Source organism: Jaculus jaculus, chromosome 16 (genome assembly GCF_020740685.1).
Source record: "Jaculus jaculus isolate mJacJac1 chromosome 16, mJacJac1.mat.Y.cur, whole genome shotgun sequence".
In the NCBI taxonomy this organism is placed as follows: Eukaryota; Metazoa; Chordata; class Mammalia; order Rodentia; family Dipodidae; genus Jaculus; species Jaculus jaculus.
The window spans coordinates 2923653-2941098 of record NC_059117.1 but is presented as its reverse complement, the minus strand read 5'-3'; the positions used below and the strand labels follow the sequence as shown (position 1 = coordinate 2941098).

Genomic DNA, 17446 nt, shown 5'->3' with positions numbered 1-17446 from the left:
CAGGTCCCACTAGGGTCTTCATGCTACTCTTTATTTGCTTGTGACAATACACAGAATAAAGCAAAATAATGTCGCCCTAGGTTGTGTTTACATATATTGTCACGTGAGCAAGTTAAATGACAAATTCCTGTAGTCTGGGAACTCCAGATGCTGCGGCAGGAGGACCTAGAGCTTGAGACCAGCCTGGGCTACACAGCAAGACCCTGTCTCAAAAGAAAAGATAGAGAAGGGGCATACGTAAACAGCTATACCTCTGAACTGTGCCTTCTGTTGTTGCTGTGTTTTGTTTTCTTTTTGAAGCAGATTCTCACTCTAGCCCAGGCTGACCTAGAACTCATGCTGTAGCCTAAGCTTGCCTAGATCCTCCTACCGCAGCCTCCTGAGTGCTAGGACTAAAGAAAGGTATGTGCCACCATGCTCAGCTTAACTCTACTTTTTTATTATTATCACTAATTTATTTACTTATTTGACAGAGAAAGAGGAAGAGAGAAAGAACAGATGCACCATGGCCTCCTGCAAGTGAACTCCAGACACGTGCACCCCTTTATGCATCTGGCTGACGTGGGTCCTGGGAAATTGAACCTGGGTCCTTTGGCTTTGCAGACAAATGCCTTAACGGCTAAGCCATCCCCCCAGCCCAACTCTACTTTTTTTTTAAGAGGGGATAGTACATCAAGAAGAATCAAAAGAACATGAGAAATATTTTCTCCTGTTCTTTTTGTCTGAGAGCTCACCACCTAGCAAAGAGGCTATAGTTGGGGCGAGGAAGGTAGCCCAGTATGGTAAAGTGCTTGCCATGCAAGCACAAGGAACTGAACCTGATCCCTGATCCCACAACCCACATCCAAAATAAAAAAGAAAAAGCCAGGTGTGGGGTACATAGAAGCCCAGTGCTGGGGAAGGGAGACAATAGACTAGGGCTCACTGGACATCCCGTCCAGCCTACTTGACTAGTTCCAGGCCACTGAGGAACCCTGTCTCTAATAAGATAGGCAGTACTTGAGGAATGGTGCCCACGGTTGTTCTCTGACCTCCACAGGCATGGACATATATGGGCACACATGTGCACACACACCCACACACGTGCACACAAGCACATCAGGAGCTATACGAGTCTATCCCCAAATCCTGGTTATCTGACAGGATGTGAACAGTGAAGAGCCTTCCTCACCGGGCTCTGCTGACATCTCTGCACATGGGGTTGCCTCTGGAGGTGTGAGAAAGGTTGTCATGCTGCATGAGACACCCAGAAGCTCCCTCTGCTTCACCTCCTCCTGTCCTCCAGACACTCAAATGTCTCCTTCCCAGAGACCTTCCTTGATGGCCCTTTATAAAGGAGCAGCTTCAGTCATATTTGCACTTCTCTCCACCCAACCACACTTGTCTTCATAGGCCTTTTCCTCACAGATGTGTGACATATGTGTTGACTGGTGTCTGTTGACCCCTCCATGCTAACATGGGCACTCTGGGAAATTTTTCTATTGGATTCACTACTGTATCCTCAGCATTTAGGATAGAATGCCATCATTTATTGAAGGAATAAACAATTGTTACTCAAAAATAAATATTTTTTCAGAAACTATGAAATATGAATGAAGAAACTAAGGAAGTGATTGTATAAGATCTAGTTACTAAGGAACTTACACAGACACATTTGCTACCAAAAATGAACAAGGTCCAAAGTCCACGTATAATACTATACTTATATTAAGAATTTTTTGTTGTTTTTTTCAAGTAAGGTCTCATTCTAGCCCAGGCTGACCTGGAATTCACTATGTAGTCTCAGGGTGGCCTCAAACTCATGGCGATCCCCAAATCTGGATTAAAGGTGTGCTCCACCATGCCTGGCTAATATTAAGATTAAGTAATGTTTACCTTGTTATTTGTTTATCTTGTTTTTATTTTTTGAGACATGATTGCAGTAATTCAGGCTAGCATCAAATTCTCAATCCTTCTGCCGGAGCCTCCCGAATGTTGTGATTACAGGTGTGTGCCACGGTATACGTATCCAGACATTTCTCACCATTGACAACAGAAAAGGTACCAAAGTATGTGTTTCCCCATGTTTATTATGCAAATTTCAAACAAAACTAGAACTTGTCGTAAGTCCATCCATTGATTTCAACAGTCATCTATTTATAGACAATCGTCTTTCCAACACTCTTATTTTACAATTAAAACTATTATATGGGGGCTAGAAAGATGGCTTAGTGGTTAAGTGCTTGCCTGTGAAGCCTAAGGACCCTGGTTCCAGACTTGATTCCCCAGGACCCACGTAAGCCAGATGCCCAAGGGGGCACATGCATCTGGAGTTTGCTTGCAGTGGCTAGAGGCCATGGCATGCCCATTCTCTCTCTCTCTCTCTCTCTCTCTCTCTCTCTTTCTCTGTCACTCTCAAATAAAAATAAAGCAAAATTTCTTTTAAAAAACTAAACCTCAAATGCTTTGGTTCATGTAAAAGATAATTTTGCCTCTTAGCTTCAAAAACAAAACTTGTAAATTCAGAAATATTGCTCATTAAATCTTTTTGCAAAGTGAGAAGGGATATGAAGAGAACATAACAGAAAGGGAAATCAAGTACAACCTGGTATTGTTAACTCTGCATTGCAGAAATACAGGGAAGTGCACTGTTCTGGAGAACGGCTTCAGGACAGCTAGCATAAGCCATATATGGCACACTAGCCCCAACTTTCAGTCCTCAAGACAATGTCTTCCAAGCCACAGGTGACCCCAGCACACATGGTATCCTGAGCAGAGGAAAGCTGCCCCCAGTTGGCAGGACGGGTGTACCCACAGGGGTCTCAACAGGGAGTCAAGAGAAGGCTGAGGTTTCAACTGGCACAAGGTGCTTCAGGTTAGGTAGGTGGTTCCAGACAGGAACCCAAACCTCTCGAATGAGGTAAGCTGAGACCTTTGCATTCAGCACAACTCTACATCGGACCTTCTAAGTGAAAGCCTAGAGAAAAATATGCTCAGAAAAGCATCCTGTTTTAAAAGTGCATTATAATAGTTGCTTTGTAACATAAATTCTCGTTTTGTTTGGCTTACAAGGGAGAAAACAAATATCTTAATTATTTAACTTGCAGCTTCCAAGTCTGTCTATTGAGAGAGAGCTATAAATACTCTCACTGAAGGCAGTGACAAAGTGAAAAAGACAACGAGCTCTAGAGTTGAAAAAACTGAATCATGGTCCTGCTGATTATTAAATCTTCAAGAGTTCACTTAATTTTCCTGAGTCTCAATGTATTTATCTGTCAAATGGTAATATTTTTACTTCACAGATTTACTGTGAATTCAGATTAATAACAAAGTATAAACAAAGAGCACTTTATATTGAGCATTATATATACACTAATCAATAAATATACAATCATCAATATGCCAATAATATGTTAGCTTACATTTTCCACATAATATTTACAATAATAAAAAGAAAACTTCCTTAAGAAATGCCAAAATAATGAAAATAAATATGCTAAGCATTGAAATTATATTGTTTAAAAGCTTTAAAAAATTGAGGTGTGGGAGGTGTGCACGTGCGTGTACTATGTGTGGCAAGTGTGTGCTGTTTGCACGTGTGTGTTCAGCTGTGGGCACGCTGTGTGCATGTACATAATCTGGAGGCATAGTCAAGTGTCCCCTGCTCATTGCTCATCTGAATGCTTGAGACAGTCACTCACTGACTTCAGTTTGCTGTTTTTTGCGAGCTCCAGCAAGTCTCTGCTCTCTGCTCCCCACGGGAGGCCTCCTGCGCCTTGGACCCCCTCTGGTCCTCAGGCTTGCAAGGAAAGTGTTCTTACCCACTGAGGCATCTCTCCATCCCCCAAATGGAAAATTTTTATAGTTGGAATCTGCCTAATGTTCATTAGACAGAAGCTGGCAATAACCATATATATTAATATTATATATATATATAATTAATATATATATAATATATATAATTATATATATATATATATATATAATGTGACTCAAGAATCATTCTACCTTTTCATGTTATGTTTACATTAACTATTTGAATACTATCAACAGTTTTAACAATCAATGTGGTTTTAAATAAGTCATGTAACTACCAATTGAAAATTCAATAAGCATCTGGAAATAGGGGCTGGAGAGATGGCTCCGGGGTTAAGGTACTTGCCTACAATGCCTGAGGAACTTGTTTCAATTCCTCAGTACCCACATAAAGCCAGATGCAGAAGGTGGTGCACGCATGTGGTGTTTGTTTGCAAGGGCTAGTAGCCCTTGTGCATTCATTCTCTCTATATATATATGTACCTTTCTTTCTCTCTGTATGACAAGTAAATAAACAATTTTTAAAAGCTCTGAAAATATATAAGCATGGACTCCAAAAAATCCTTTTGAATTTTAGTTTTTATTGCAATTTCAAAAATCAACTATGTACAAGGTAAAAACAACCCAGAAAAAAATTGTATTTTTGTTCTTTGCTAAAGTTAAAAGGGTAAAATTAAGGAAATTATTTAAAAAATAGCTAAAAGGAACAAGTGTTTTTCCCCTGCCACTGTACTTTCATTGCAAGGAGCAAGCTCGCCATCTTGTGGTTTTCATGAACATTGACTATAAAACAAATTGCATTTTCAGAACCATGAGTAAAATAAGGGAAGAAGCTGAAGGGAAAAGATTTATTTCTTAATATTTGCCCTGAATACCACATTGTTTCATCACACCCCAGATTTCCCTCACTTTTCTTCTCTCCTTAACTTACAGGATCCTAAAAAGCAGAATGCCATTGTTGTTCTTGCTTTCAGTAACTATGACACTTCCCATAGAGCTCAATACACTGTCTACCTTTGGTTGTCCTTTGAGGAGTCACAAGTCCCTTTGAGAAACTGGTCTGAAACTACACACAGGGGGCTGGGGAGATGGCTCAGCAACTAAAACACTTGCTTGCAAAGCCTGTTGGCCCAGGTTCAGCTCTCCAGGGCCCACATGAAACCAGACTGAGTCCGTTTATAGCAGCAAGAAGCCATGGAACACCAGTACTCTCTTTCTCTCTTGCAAAAAAAAAAAAAAAGTGACACGCAGTCCCAGAATGTATTATGCTCACAGAATCCATTCCTTCACCTGTTATGAGTAGGCTCAGCATGCCAGGCATGGCGGCGCACACCTTTAATCCCAGCACTATGGAGGCAGAGGCATGTGGATCTCTATGAGTTCAAGGCCACCCTGAGACTACACAGTGAATTCCAGGTCAGCCTGGACTAGAGTGAAATACTACCTTGAAAAACAAAACAAACAAACAAACATAAAAATTGAGTCTAGGTCTGTGATCCCAGCACTTGGAAGGCTTGAGGCAGAAGGATCAACAATTCAAAATACTGTGAGAACCTGTTTCAAGAAGCTGGAGGGAGCCAGGAATAGTGGTGCACCCCTTTAATCCCAGCACTCCGGAGGCAGAAGTAGGAGGATTGCCATGAGTTCGAGGCCACCCTGAGACTACACAGTGGATTCCAAGTCAGCCTGGAGACCCTACCTCGAAAAAAACAGGCTGGAGTGGAGAATCATGTTTTCCTGGGGATTTCCAGGCCACCAAGAGTCGTTGTCCGGATGTAGAAAGTCCCACCTGGGCTGCTCATTACCTGCTGTCTGACCTCAGCTCCTCACTTTCCACACGGCCCCACCCTGATGTCATGGCCTCCTTACTATCTCCCTTGTAGGACCTCTGCACTGACTAGAATGTTCTTCCCCAAAAACTTGATCCATGATACAAATGCATCCTGCTCAGAGAGGCCTCCCTGACTGCCCAGTCTAAGGCAGAGTGCCTAGAATGTCAGCATAAGAGACCAGAGCCAACCTGATCCCTGACACATTATCAGTGTGTGTGGAGCACGTGCTTGGTTAGGGAAAAGTTTGCTTGGAACATGGGAGGAACACCTATGACTGATTATAAGACAAATAAGGGAAGTCTGTACTTCCTCGCGGAATGCCCAAACTAACCTGTCGTGGGTGGCAGCGAGCAGAAACGTCAGGACAAGCAACTAAGATTCAGCTGTGGGCAATCACCTGCCCACTCCTTCCTCACTCTCAGTGTTCTGTCTCACAAACCTAATCCATTTCATGGCTTCAAAACACGACATTGCCAGACTCTGTACCTAAAACAGCAACAGTATTTATGGAGCTGTATATTAAGCACTGAAACTGCTATTTTTGTTAATTAGATGATTTAGTTTAAACAACAGTTTGGTAAATTGTCACTAGCATTGCACCAATTTACAACTATGAAAACAGAAAGAATAAGTCACTCACCCCAGGTCAGACATACAGGCAATAGCACACCTTGGATTTGAACCCAAATCTGGGTCCTTGAATATTAAGATGTTTATGTGGATTTGTGCTTGCATTGACTTCTCCACCCACAAGTCCAAGGTACTACAAGCTGATGATGCCTAATCAGAAATCACACCCACCTCAGTCACACTCACATGCTGACAAAACTGTCCCTTCTCCATCCACTATCTCATGGGTGTGGACATCACCGGCATTTGCATGAACAAGAACCTGAATCATCTTTGACTTCCTATTTACATTCCATTGGTCTATCACTCCTGACTGTCTGACCTACCACCTATCTCCCTAGTCATCTAAGCGCTTGTTCCCTTCACTTGCTTACTCACTGCTGTCCTGTCTGTTTATTCTCCACATGATACAAAGAACTTCCAAAACTGTAATTACAATCAAGTCATCCCTATTAAAATTCTTACCAGGCCGGGCGTGGTGGCACACGCCTTTAATCCCAGCACTTGGGAGGCAGAGGTAGGAGGATCGCTGTGAGTTCGAGGCCACCCTGAGACTACATAGTGAATTCCAGGTCAGCCTGAGCCAGAGTGAGACCCTACCTCGAAAAACCAAACAAAACAAAAAAATTCTTATCAAATTATCTACAGGCTTAAAGATAACAATTCCTGGGCTGGAGAGATGGCTTAGCGGTGAAGCGCTTGCCTGTGAAGCCTAAGGACCCCGGTTCGAGGCTCGGTTCCCCAGGACCCACGTTAGCCAGATGCACAAGGGGGCGCACGCGTCTGGAGTTCGTTTGCAGTGGCTGGAGGCCCTGGCGCGTCCATTCTCTCTCTATCTGTCTGCCTCTTTCTCTGTGTCTGTCTGTATCAAATAAATAAATAAATAAAAATATTTTTAAAAAAATAACAATTCCTTATTATGACATACTGAGTCCTTTTGATCTAACCCCTTTGCCCATTCCATATATCTTATCTCTTGCCACTTCTCCAAAATAAGTCATACTCATAAAGTTGTTTCCCAAACATGTAAAGCTGTTAAATGCCTTTGGGCCTTTGCACATGCTACCTGCTGTCACCCCTGATTCCACTGCCTGGAGCATGGCCCCTTCTAAGTATAGCTCTAGCCAGTGACAGGTTTGTAGGAACAAGAAAGAAAGAAACTTCAAAGAAGAGTATGATCTATATTTTGTTAATAATTTGTTAATAATTTATTTATTTATTTATTTTATTTGAGAGCGACAGACACAGAGAGAAAGACAGATAGAGGGAGAGAGAGAGAGTGGGCGCGCCAGGGCCTCCAGCCTCTGCAAACGAACTCCAGAAGCTTGCGCCCCCTTGTGCATCTGGCTAACGTGGGACCTGGGGAACCGAGCCTCGAACCGGGGTCCTTAGGCTTCACAGGCAAGCGCTTCACCGCTAAGCCATCTCTCCAGCCCAATAATTTTTTTAAAAAAAGGAAACCAAAGCATGGTTAAAGTTAATACAAGACTATTAGTTAGATAACTAATACTCCAGAAGCTACAGAAATTTTAATAGACCATTTATCTGAAAGAGAAGGTAATAGAAGATTGTGCAGTAAATAATGTAATACTTCAAAATGTGTATAAACATTTGTAATTTGTTTCTTTTCTCTGCTCATTTTCTAGTGTGAAGGATGTTTCTGTATTTAAATGACAGGAATATAGACCTAGCATTTTATTTTTTATTTTTTTAGTTCTGTATTTGATTTAAATGTTTGCTTCCCACCAAAAATGCCTAGAAACAAAAACTGTGATTTCTCATACACTAAGGATGTGAAAGTCAGTGGGTTCAGAATGAATTCTTAAAAAATTATGTCAGGGCTCAGAAGATGACTCAGTGGTTACAGACACTTGTTTGCAAAGCCTGATGGGCCCAGGTTTGGTTTCCCAGCCACCAATGTAAAACCAGACACAAAAAGTAGTACAAGCATCTGGAGCTCATAAAAGGGCAAGAGATTCTGGCATGCCAAAACACACACACACACACTTTTTTAAATTAAAAAAATTATCAGTCATGATTGGTACATACTAAGGAATAAATTCATGATTATGACAACTGACAAACAAGGAAAAACTGCTGCATCTGCCCTGCCTCTACTAAGTAAACTGTACCTGAATAATCAAATAGTTGATGACAGAAAGATTTGTTATACAACCATGAAAAATTAACTGCAGGGTTGGAAATGTGGCTCAGCAATTAGAGACACTTGCTTGCAAAGCTTGATGGCCCAGATTCAATTCCCTAACACCCACGTAAAGCCAGACGCACAAACTGTCACATGCATGTGGAATTCATTTGCAGTGGCAAGAGGCCCTGATGCACCCTTTATTTCTGTCTTTTCTTTTCCTCTCTGTCCTTGAAAATAAGTAAATAAAAATATTTTAAAATAAAAAATGAATTCTAGCTACTCATTGTTATATAATTCCTAATGAATTTGTATAACTAGGCAACTATTATTAATGCCTGCCAACACCATTTTTTTTAAAAAAGTCCATTATGGGCTACTAGAAGAACTACATACACCCCTTTCCAGGAACTATTCCTGAAAAAATTAATCACATCAAAATCAGAGTAACCTTATAGATTTTTGGCTTTGTTATAAAGAACACCAGTAATAACCATCACAAGGACATAACCAGCAAAATGCAGTGATCACAACAGGACAAATGAATTGGTATTTTAAACAAATTGCAGAAAAAAAAGATTAAGAAGGAGCTCTACAGTAAAGAAGAAAACCAATGATCCCAACTCAAATTATAAAATTAAAGAGAGTGAAGCCGGGCATGGTGTTGCATGCCTTTAATCCAAGCACTTGGGAGGCAGGGCCTCCAGGTGTATCAACTTTTGTTTTGTTTTGTTCTCCTCCCCACCCCCCCCCCAACCCCAGAGGTAGGGTTTCATTCTAGCTCAGGCTGACCTGGAATTAACTATGTAATCTCAGGGTGGCCTTGAACTCATAGAGATCTTCCTACCTCTGCCTCCCGAGTGCTGGGGTTAAAGGCATGCACTACCATGCCAGGATAAGGTGGGGCTTTTGTTTTGTTTTGTTTTCTGTTCTGTTTTGTTTTTGTTTTTGAGATCTGTTTTTGAAATGTAGGACTTCAGAGATAGAAACTTCCCTCTTATGACTGTCTTCATTGTGTCCCGTAGATTTCGGTATGTTGTGGTTCTAGGAACCACAGTTCTAGGAACTCATTGATTCTGTGGTATTGGATGGACTATAATATCTAGTTGGTCTATTTTAACTATTGTGTCACTTAACTCCTATTGTTTCTCTACTTAGTTTTTGTCCATATTACCTATCTATTGGTAAGAGTGGGGTGAAGTCACTCAATATTATTGTATTGGGATTACCTCTGACTTTATAAGGAGTAGAATTTGTTTTATAAAATTAGTTATACCTATGTTTGGTACATATATACTTAGGATTTTAATGTCTTCTTGACAAACTTTTTCCATTGATCAGTATGAAATTGTTTTCTATATCTTCTGATAAATTTTGGATTGAGGTCTACTTTCTCAGATATTAGAATGGCAATCCCTGCTTGTTTCTAATTCCATTTGCTTAGGATATCTTTTGTCTTTATTCATCCTTTCACCCTATTATAGTATCTGTGTTTGATTGTGAGATGGGTTTCTTTAAGACAACAAAAAGATGGCTTTTGTTTTTTAATACAACTTTTTAGTTAATGTTTTTTGGTAATTTTGGAGTTGAGACCATTAGTATTCAGTCATTACTGAAAAGTGTGTATTGATCCCTGCCATGTTGAGGATTTTGTGGTGCTTGGTGTTTTCTTAGTCTTTTCTTTTTAATTTTATTTATTTATCTGCAAACAGAGAGAGAGAGAGAGAGAGAGTATGGGTGGACCAGGGCCTCTTGCCACTGTAAACAAACTCCAGATACATGTCCCACTTTGTGTACCTAGCTTTATATGGGTACTGTGCAATCAAACCTGGGTTATTAGGCTTTGCAGGCAACTTCCTTAACTGCTGAGCATTGCTCCAGCACCTCTCTTAGTCTTAATTTGCTTAAGAACTGTTCTATCGCCGGGCGTGGTGGCGCATGCCTTTAATCCCAGCACTTGGGAGGCAGAGGTAGGAGGATCGCCATGAGTTCAAGGCCACTCTGAGACTACATAGTGAATTCCAGGTCAGCCTGGGCTAGAGTGAGACCCTACCTCAAAATACCAAAAAAAAAAAAAAAAAAAAAAAAAAAAAAGAACTGTTCTATCATTATTATTTTTTCAACCTTTAGCCTCTTTTTGTAAATTTTATTTATTTGCAAGGGGGAAGAGAAAGAGAGAGAGAATGAGAACAGGCATGTGAAGGCCACCTGCCACTGCAAATGAACTTCAGATGTATGTATAACTTTGTATATTTCACTTTACATGGGTACTGGGAAATCAAATCCAGGCTGTTGGGCTTTGAAAGCAAGCACTTTTAACCACTGAGCCATCTCTCCAGCCCTCCTATAGCCCCTTGAATGGGTTGTGAAGTATACTGTCCAGTATCTAATGTAGAGTTCCCTTAGTGGTGAGATATATATATATATATATATATATATATATATATATATATATATATATATATATATTCCTTTATCCTACTTGTATCATGAAATTTTTTCATTCTCCTTCTATTGCAAGAGATAATTTTCTGAATGTGGTGGTTTTGGTTGATAGTGGTTATCCTCAATACATCATCCCAACCTCTTCTGGCTCTTAGAGTTTGCAGTTTTCCACACCTACAGTGAAGGCAGAATGCCAGGGAACAGCTGAGCATCTCAGTGTTGTTCTGATATACCTGCTGCCATACATGACTAGATGTTCCTTTCTTGCAGCTGCAGCTTTCAGTGCCCTTTCTTTGTTCTGTGCATTTAATGTTTTATCTACATGTGTTGAATTTCTTTTCTAGTGTTATCTATTTAATGTTTCATATGCCTCTTGTGCCTGGATTGGAAAAATATTCTCGTGTGTTTGGGAAATGTTTTTCTATATTTTCATTAAATATGTTTTCTATACCAATAACATATTCTTCTCTCTTTTTTTTTGTTTTTTGTTTTTGTTTTTCAAGGTAGAGTCTCATGCTAGCTCAGGCTGACCTGGAATTCACTTGTAGTCTCAGGGTGGCCTCAAACTCACAATGATTCTCCTACCTCTGCCTCCCAAGTGCTGGGATTAAAGGCATGTGCCACCATGCCCAGCCTTCTTCTATTATTATTACTCAAACATCTTATCTTTATATAATAACCCAAATATTTCTCTTCTTCCTTTGATATTCTTTAAATGTCTCATTTATTTTGAGCAACTGATCCAATTCCTCTACCTTATGCTCTGCCTTTCACTAAACCCACTCTAGTGGTGCAGCTTTCCATGTAGCATTTGCTTGACTTACTGGATTTTTCATTTCCAGCTTCATTTCAGTTTGATTTTTCTTCAGGACTTTTATCTCTTTACTGAAGTTCCTTTTCATGTCTTCATTTCACTTCCTCGTTTCCTAGCTGTTTGTTTGGACTCTCTTGGAATACACTTAGGCATTTGTTTGTACCCTCTTCAGATTTATTCAGGACTTCATTCATGCATTTATCCATGTCTTCTTTGAGTTCTTTGTACATATTTATAACCTTTCTCTCGAGTTCTTTGTCTAGAGTTTCCACTAAGTAGCTCTCATGGGGGCTCTCTACTATGCAATGTTCTTGGCTTGGATGTTTGTTTGTTTTTTAGTACCCATCATGTATTGAGATTTACCCTTCTGAAGATAGTGTGTTGGTAAGGTCTTTTGGGCACAGCTGTGTTAAATTAACATTTGAAGTAGAGCTTGATGTTTCATTGTATTTGCTTGCCTCGAATCTATTTTGTGTGTTTAGCCTTCCGTTGTAGAGACATTTGGTGTCACTTTGTTCATGGAGTGGGAGAGGTGGTCTCAGTTCAGTTGATGTTGTGCCCAACTCATAAACAAATCTCTGGCTCTAATGGCAAAAACGTCAGTTGCCTGGGGAAGGGAAGGAGTGCTATATGGGGAAGATGAGTGCCCAAGCTCACATGTGCATTGCAACCCAACTTACAGAACGTTGTCATACCTGGTGGAGAAGGTAAGGAAGGCTAGAGAGCAAGTAGTGCCTAAACTCATATCTGGGTCCCAAATCAAATGGAAGAATTTGATTCCCAGGGAAGAGTGTTTCCAATTCTTTTCACCTATATACCCAGAAATGAAATGGTATTTCTTTTACTTTATTTTTAGAGGTAGGGTTTCACTCTAGCCCAGGCTGACCTGGAATTAACTATGTAGTCTCAGGGTGGCCTCGAACTCATGGCAATCCTCCTACCTCTGCCTCCCAAGTGCTGGGATTAAAGGCATGTGCCACCATGCTTGGATCTTTTTAAATTTTCCTTTAAGACAGGGTCTCACCATGTTGCCCAGGCTGGGATAGCCCCCTGCTTCAGCCCAGCATCTACTGAGATTATAATACCACACCTTGCACTTATGTTTAAATCTTAATGCTGTTTTCCACAGTGGCTGTGTCATTGCACATCCCACACCAATAGTGTATAAATGTTCAAATTTTATTTTGAAGACAGGATTTGTTATGCTACCCAAGCTGGCCTCAAACGTTTGCTCTTCTGCCTAAGTCTCCCAGTGCAAGCGCTGGGATGGCCGTCCTCTTCCCCACAACTAGCAGGGCCCCAGCTTGTCCCCCACCAGCTCTTGGCACCTGCTCTTCACTAGTCAGTCATCCCAGCTGTGAAGTGGACGCTCATGTGGTCTTGATTTGAATCTTCCTCAACACCTCATGACGTTCGCCACCCTTTGTGCATGTCAGCCCTCGACGTACTTCTTCAGAGAGATATGCATGCCAGTCTTTTGACTATCTTTAACAGAACTGTTTATTAGATCAGTCTTCTCACAACCAAATTATTTGCCAACTATTTTAACATGGATTTTTCACTTGATAAATTTCTGTGAGTTTTACATTCTTTACAGACCACACGCCACTGGTTCTGCGATTGGGTGGTCTTACCCAGCACTGCTGGCTGTGAGCGTTCATGACTCTTGTTCCCAAGATACTCGGCCTCGGCAATTAAATGCACCACGGTTCAAACAAAGGGCTAGAAGTGTAGTGCAGCTCTCATGCAGATTTAGAAGGCCATCCAAAGGACGGGAAAAATCATTAGCATTTCTAAAATAAATGCTATCTAAACTTTAACATTTATTACTTATGCGTTTTCAGTATAAAATTTCTTATCATTACATTTTTAAATTTATGGATTTTCCCAGGCCTATTTATTACCATAAGAGGAAACAATTTAGCTCTGGTGACAGGGTTTTTGGATGATGGCTAAGTCTTGGCATGTTTATCTGGCACAATCTACGAAACATTCAATTTTTGAAGATTCTGAAATAACTACTGCTTTGACATTAACTAACATTGTCATCTTTTCTCCTTTTGCTCATCCTTGGTTCCCAAGTGATTCCTTAAGTTGTGAACTATTATTTTCATATATCCGAATTTAGGGACCAAATGTGAAACCAACTGATTCTGGTAAAGACCCATACCATATTTATGCTGTTTTTCTGCATGTATGTGTAGTATGACTTCATGTGTGCATGAGTGTGGACATGTGTGTGGGGACGTGCGTGTGAATGTGTGTGTATATGCCACAGGTTGACTTCTTGTATCTCCTCAGTCACTCTCCATCTCACTCACTGAGACTGAGCCTCTCAGTTAACCTAGAGTTCACCAACTCATCTAGTCTAGCTGAATTTCACTGGGATTACAGGCAGGTTGCCAGGTTTACTTGGGGGATCTGAACTCTGGTCCTCACACTTGCAAGGCCCCTATTTTATCGTATTTTCAGGCCTAAGATGCTCCTTTCCTTTTGAAGTTTTAGAGCACCTACAGAAATACTCAACCCAAAAAATAAAAGGAGATGAAAATGGAAGTCAGTCACATATATATTTAAGGAAAAAATTTTGCCACACAGTGGTACTTGCTTACGTATCTATAGTTAAAACATTGATGTCTGTTAAAAAGAACAATTTTGTTATTTTAACATCACAAAGATTCACTGGGCTGGGGAGACAGGTCAGTTGATAACATGCTTGCATCACAGCATGAGCTTCTGAGTTCAGAGCCTCACCACCCACACAAAAGGAGAGTGTGATGACATGAGCATGTGATCCTTCACCAGGGAAGTGGACACGGGAGGCCATGAGGACCCACTGGCCAGTCTGCCTAATTGGTGAGCTCCAATTCAGTTGTCAGATGGGGACCAGGCACGGTGGCAAACACCTTTAATCCCAGCACTTGGGAGGCAGATGTACGAGGACTGCTATGAATAAAATTCAAGACCAGCCTGGAACTGCAGAGTGAGTTCCAAGTCATCCTGAGTTAGAGTGAGAACCTACCTCAAACAAAGGTAGATAGCATTCCTGAAGAGCAACACCAAGGCTGTCCTCCGCCCGCCCCCACATACATGCATGAAAGAATCACTTCATTCATAGTCCAGTTTTTTGGAGGAGAGTTATTTGGTTTTGCTTTTTATGATGCTGAGGATTGAACCCAGGGCTTTGCTCAGGCTACTGAGCCATAAGACCAGTCTTTAGATTTTTGAGACAGTCTTGGTATATAATAGCCAAGGTTAGCCTCCAAGTGACCACTCTCCACCCAGTTCCAAAGTTCCAGTTATAAACATATGTTCGTGTGGGTCCCTGGATTATTGGGCCACGTTTCCCCAAAGGCGTCCAGGCAACCATGGAGGACATGGTCTTGAGCAGTCGTACATGGGAAGGCATGTACACCCAGGAGACGACCTCAAAATGGATCTACAAGCAGTTGAGAGCGGGAAGAAGGTCCTAAGGGGATTGGTGGGTTCAAGGGCTGCTAGCGATGCCTAGAGACATTCATTCCAGCACCAGCACATAGGGAGTCAGGTGATCTACATAAGTGGCCAGAAAATGGTTGCAGGGGGATGGGCTATGTGAAGGCTGCTGGCTGATAAGGCATTTCCTAGGCAACTGACCAAAGGTCACAGGGCTCTGGGCAAAGCCTAAGTTCAGGTGTGCAGGGCTTGGAGAGGGAGTGGCCTCCTGTAGCTCAGGGGTCCTTAGCCATGCCTGGCCTGTCTCCTGAAGGGTCCAGCCTGTGCCTGGCGGTGCCCAACATATTCGTTCCTCACATTGGCACCAGTCCAGTAGATTTTTATAAATCCCACAGTTTCATAAGAAGCTCCTAAAGAATACTAAGGTGCTTTTGAATGTAAATGTCTCTATTGCCTCCAGTATTTTTCATTGAAATTAAGCTTCCCACTTCAGTCTTCAGCAGGCAGAGCCCAGCTGGAGGAGGTGTGTCACTGGGGGCGGATCTTCACTCTAGGCTACTGAATGCTCACAGTCAGCTGAGCCTGTTAGTTCTCTCTCTGCTGAGGATGTATGAAGTAAGACAGCTTCCTCCTCCATGAAGAAGCTTCCCTTTGAAACTACAAACCTGAAATAAATCCTTTGCTTCCATAAGCTGCTTCTGGTCGGCTGCTTGCCCCAGCAATGTGGATGGAACTGCAACAAAACTATCATAATATCCCTTATTATACTCTGCAGGAAATCAGTAACATCTTTAAGGAGGTATATTTTTTTGTTATTTTTTTTTATTTATTTGAGAGAGACAGAGAGGGACAGAAAGAGGTAGACAGAGAGAGGGAGAGAGAATGGGCATGCCAGGGCCCCCAGCCACTGCAAACGAACTCCAGACACGTGCGCCCCCTTGTGCATCTGGCTAACGTGGGTCCGGGGAGTCGAGCCTCGAACTGGGGTCCTTAGGCTTCACAGGCAAGCGCTTAACCACTAAGCCATCTCTCCAGCCCCAAGGAGGCATATTTTATTGGGAAGAGATTTTTATTTTGAAATTAGACATGGAAAAATCATCCTTTCACTTGGGTTTAAGCACCTGAAATGCATGTGAAAGTCAAAATATATCTTCATCATATTAAATATTATCTTTTCATACTTAAAAACTTTGAAGACAAAAACTTCAGATTTGCTCTACTTAACTTTTCTGGCATGGGTATATGCATGTGTGTGAGCAAGTGGCCACTTGTATGCACAGGTGTATGATTCTGTGTGTGAATGAGTGTGGATGCCAGAGACTGACATCAAGTATCTTTCTCAATCACTAATACACTTGATATGATGAGACAGTGTTTCTCACTGAGCCCAGAGCTCACTGATTCAGCAAGTCTGGTTGTCAGCATACCCAGGCATCTTCCTGTCTCCATCTGCATGTGTTTGTGTCTCTGCGTGTGTGGTGTCTATGTCTGTGTCTGTGAGTCTGTGTGTGTCTGCGTTTCTCTGCGTGTTTATAGTTTCGTTTGTGAAATCTCTGATATCCTATAAAGCCTTGCTAAGTCAACTGCCCCGCTTGTTCCTCAGTAGCAAGTCTTTCCTTAATGGAAGTGTCACCTGTGATGCTGGGCTAGGTGGTGAGTGATTTTTATCCTTACATACACTCGAAGGGCAACAGGAATGGATGAAGAAAAGATGGCAAGATCTTGTATAAATTTTGGGGTAAATTCTACCTTTTACTCTCCTGGGGCATCAAAAGATATTTCTAAGCAGGAATTAAGTTAAAGAATGTTCAGGGCTGGAGAAATGGCTTAGCGGATAAGCACTTGCCTATGAAGCCTAAGGACCCTGGTTCAAGGCTCGATTTCCCAGGACCCACATTACCCAGATGCACAAGGGGGCGCATGTGTCTGGAGATCGTTTGCAGTGGCTGGAGGCCCTGGCGTGCCCATTCTCTCTCTCTCTCTATCTGCCTCTTTCTCTGTTGCTCTCAAATAAATAAATAAAAATAAAACAAAAAAAATTTTTTTAAAGAATGTTCAAATTGGCACCCTACCTGGTACTGTGGAGTATAAGAAATGCAGGAAAGAGAGAGTCACTGAGTTTGCAACACAGTCTTGTGTTTTGGAAGTGGCCATGGGCAATGTGAAGCAGGTCTGCTGGCTGTCTGCATGGAGACCCCATGAAGCCATGAGAATGAACCATGGATTGCAGTAGAGACCCAGTGGAGATGCCAGGACCACGAGATGGCTGCTAAGGAAAGCTGCCAGCCCTAATTAAGTTTCCCAGGACTGTGGAGGGATGGAATTGGAAGTCCAGAAACTTACTGCTGG

At 41.6% G+C, this 17446-nt stretch overlaps 1 protein-coding gene across 5 annotated transcripts in view; it reads right to left on the bottom strand.

The window, feature by feature from the left end:
* The window catches only part of Sugct (succinyl-CoA:glutarate-CoA transferase), a 689766-nt gene that overhangs the window by 634463 nt on the left and 37857 nt on the right, over positions 1-17446 (bottom strand). The gene's annotated exons all lie outside the window — the stretch shown is intronic.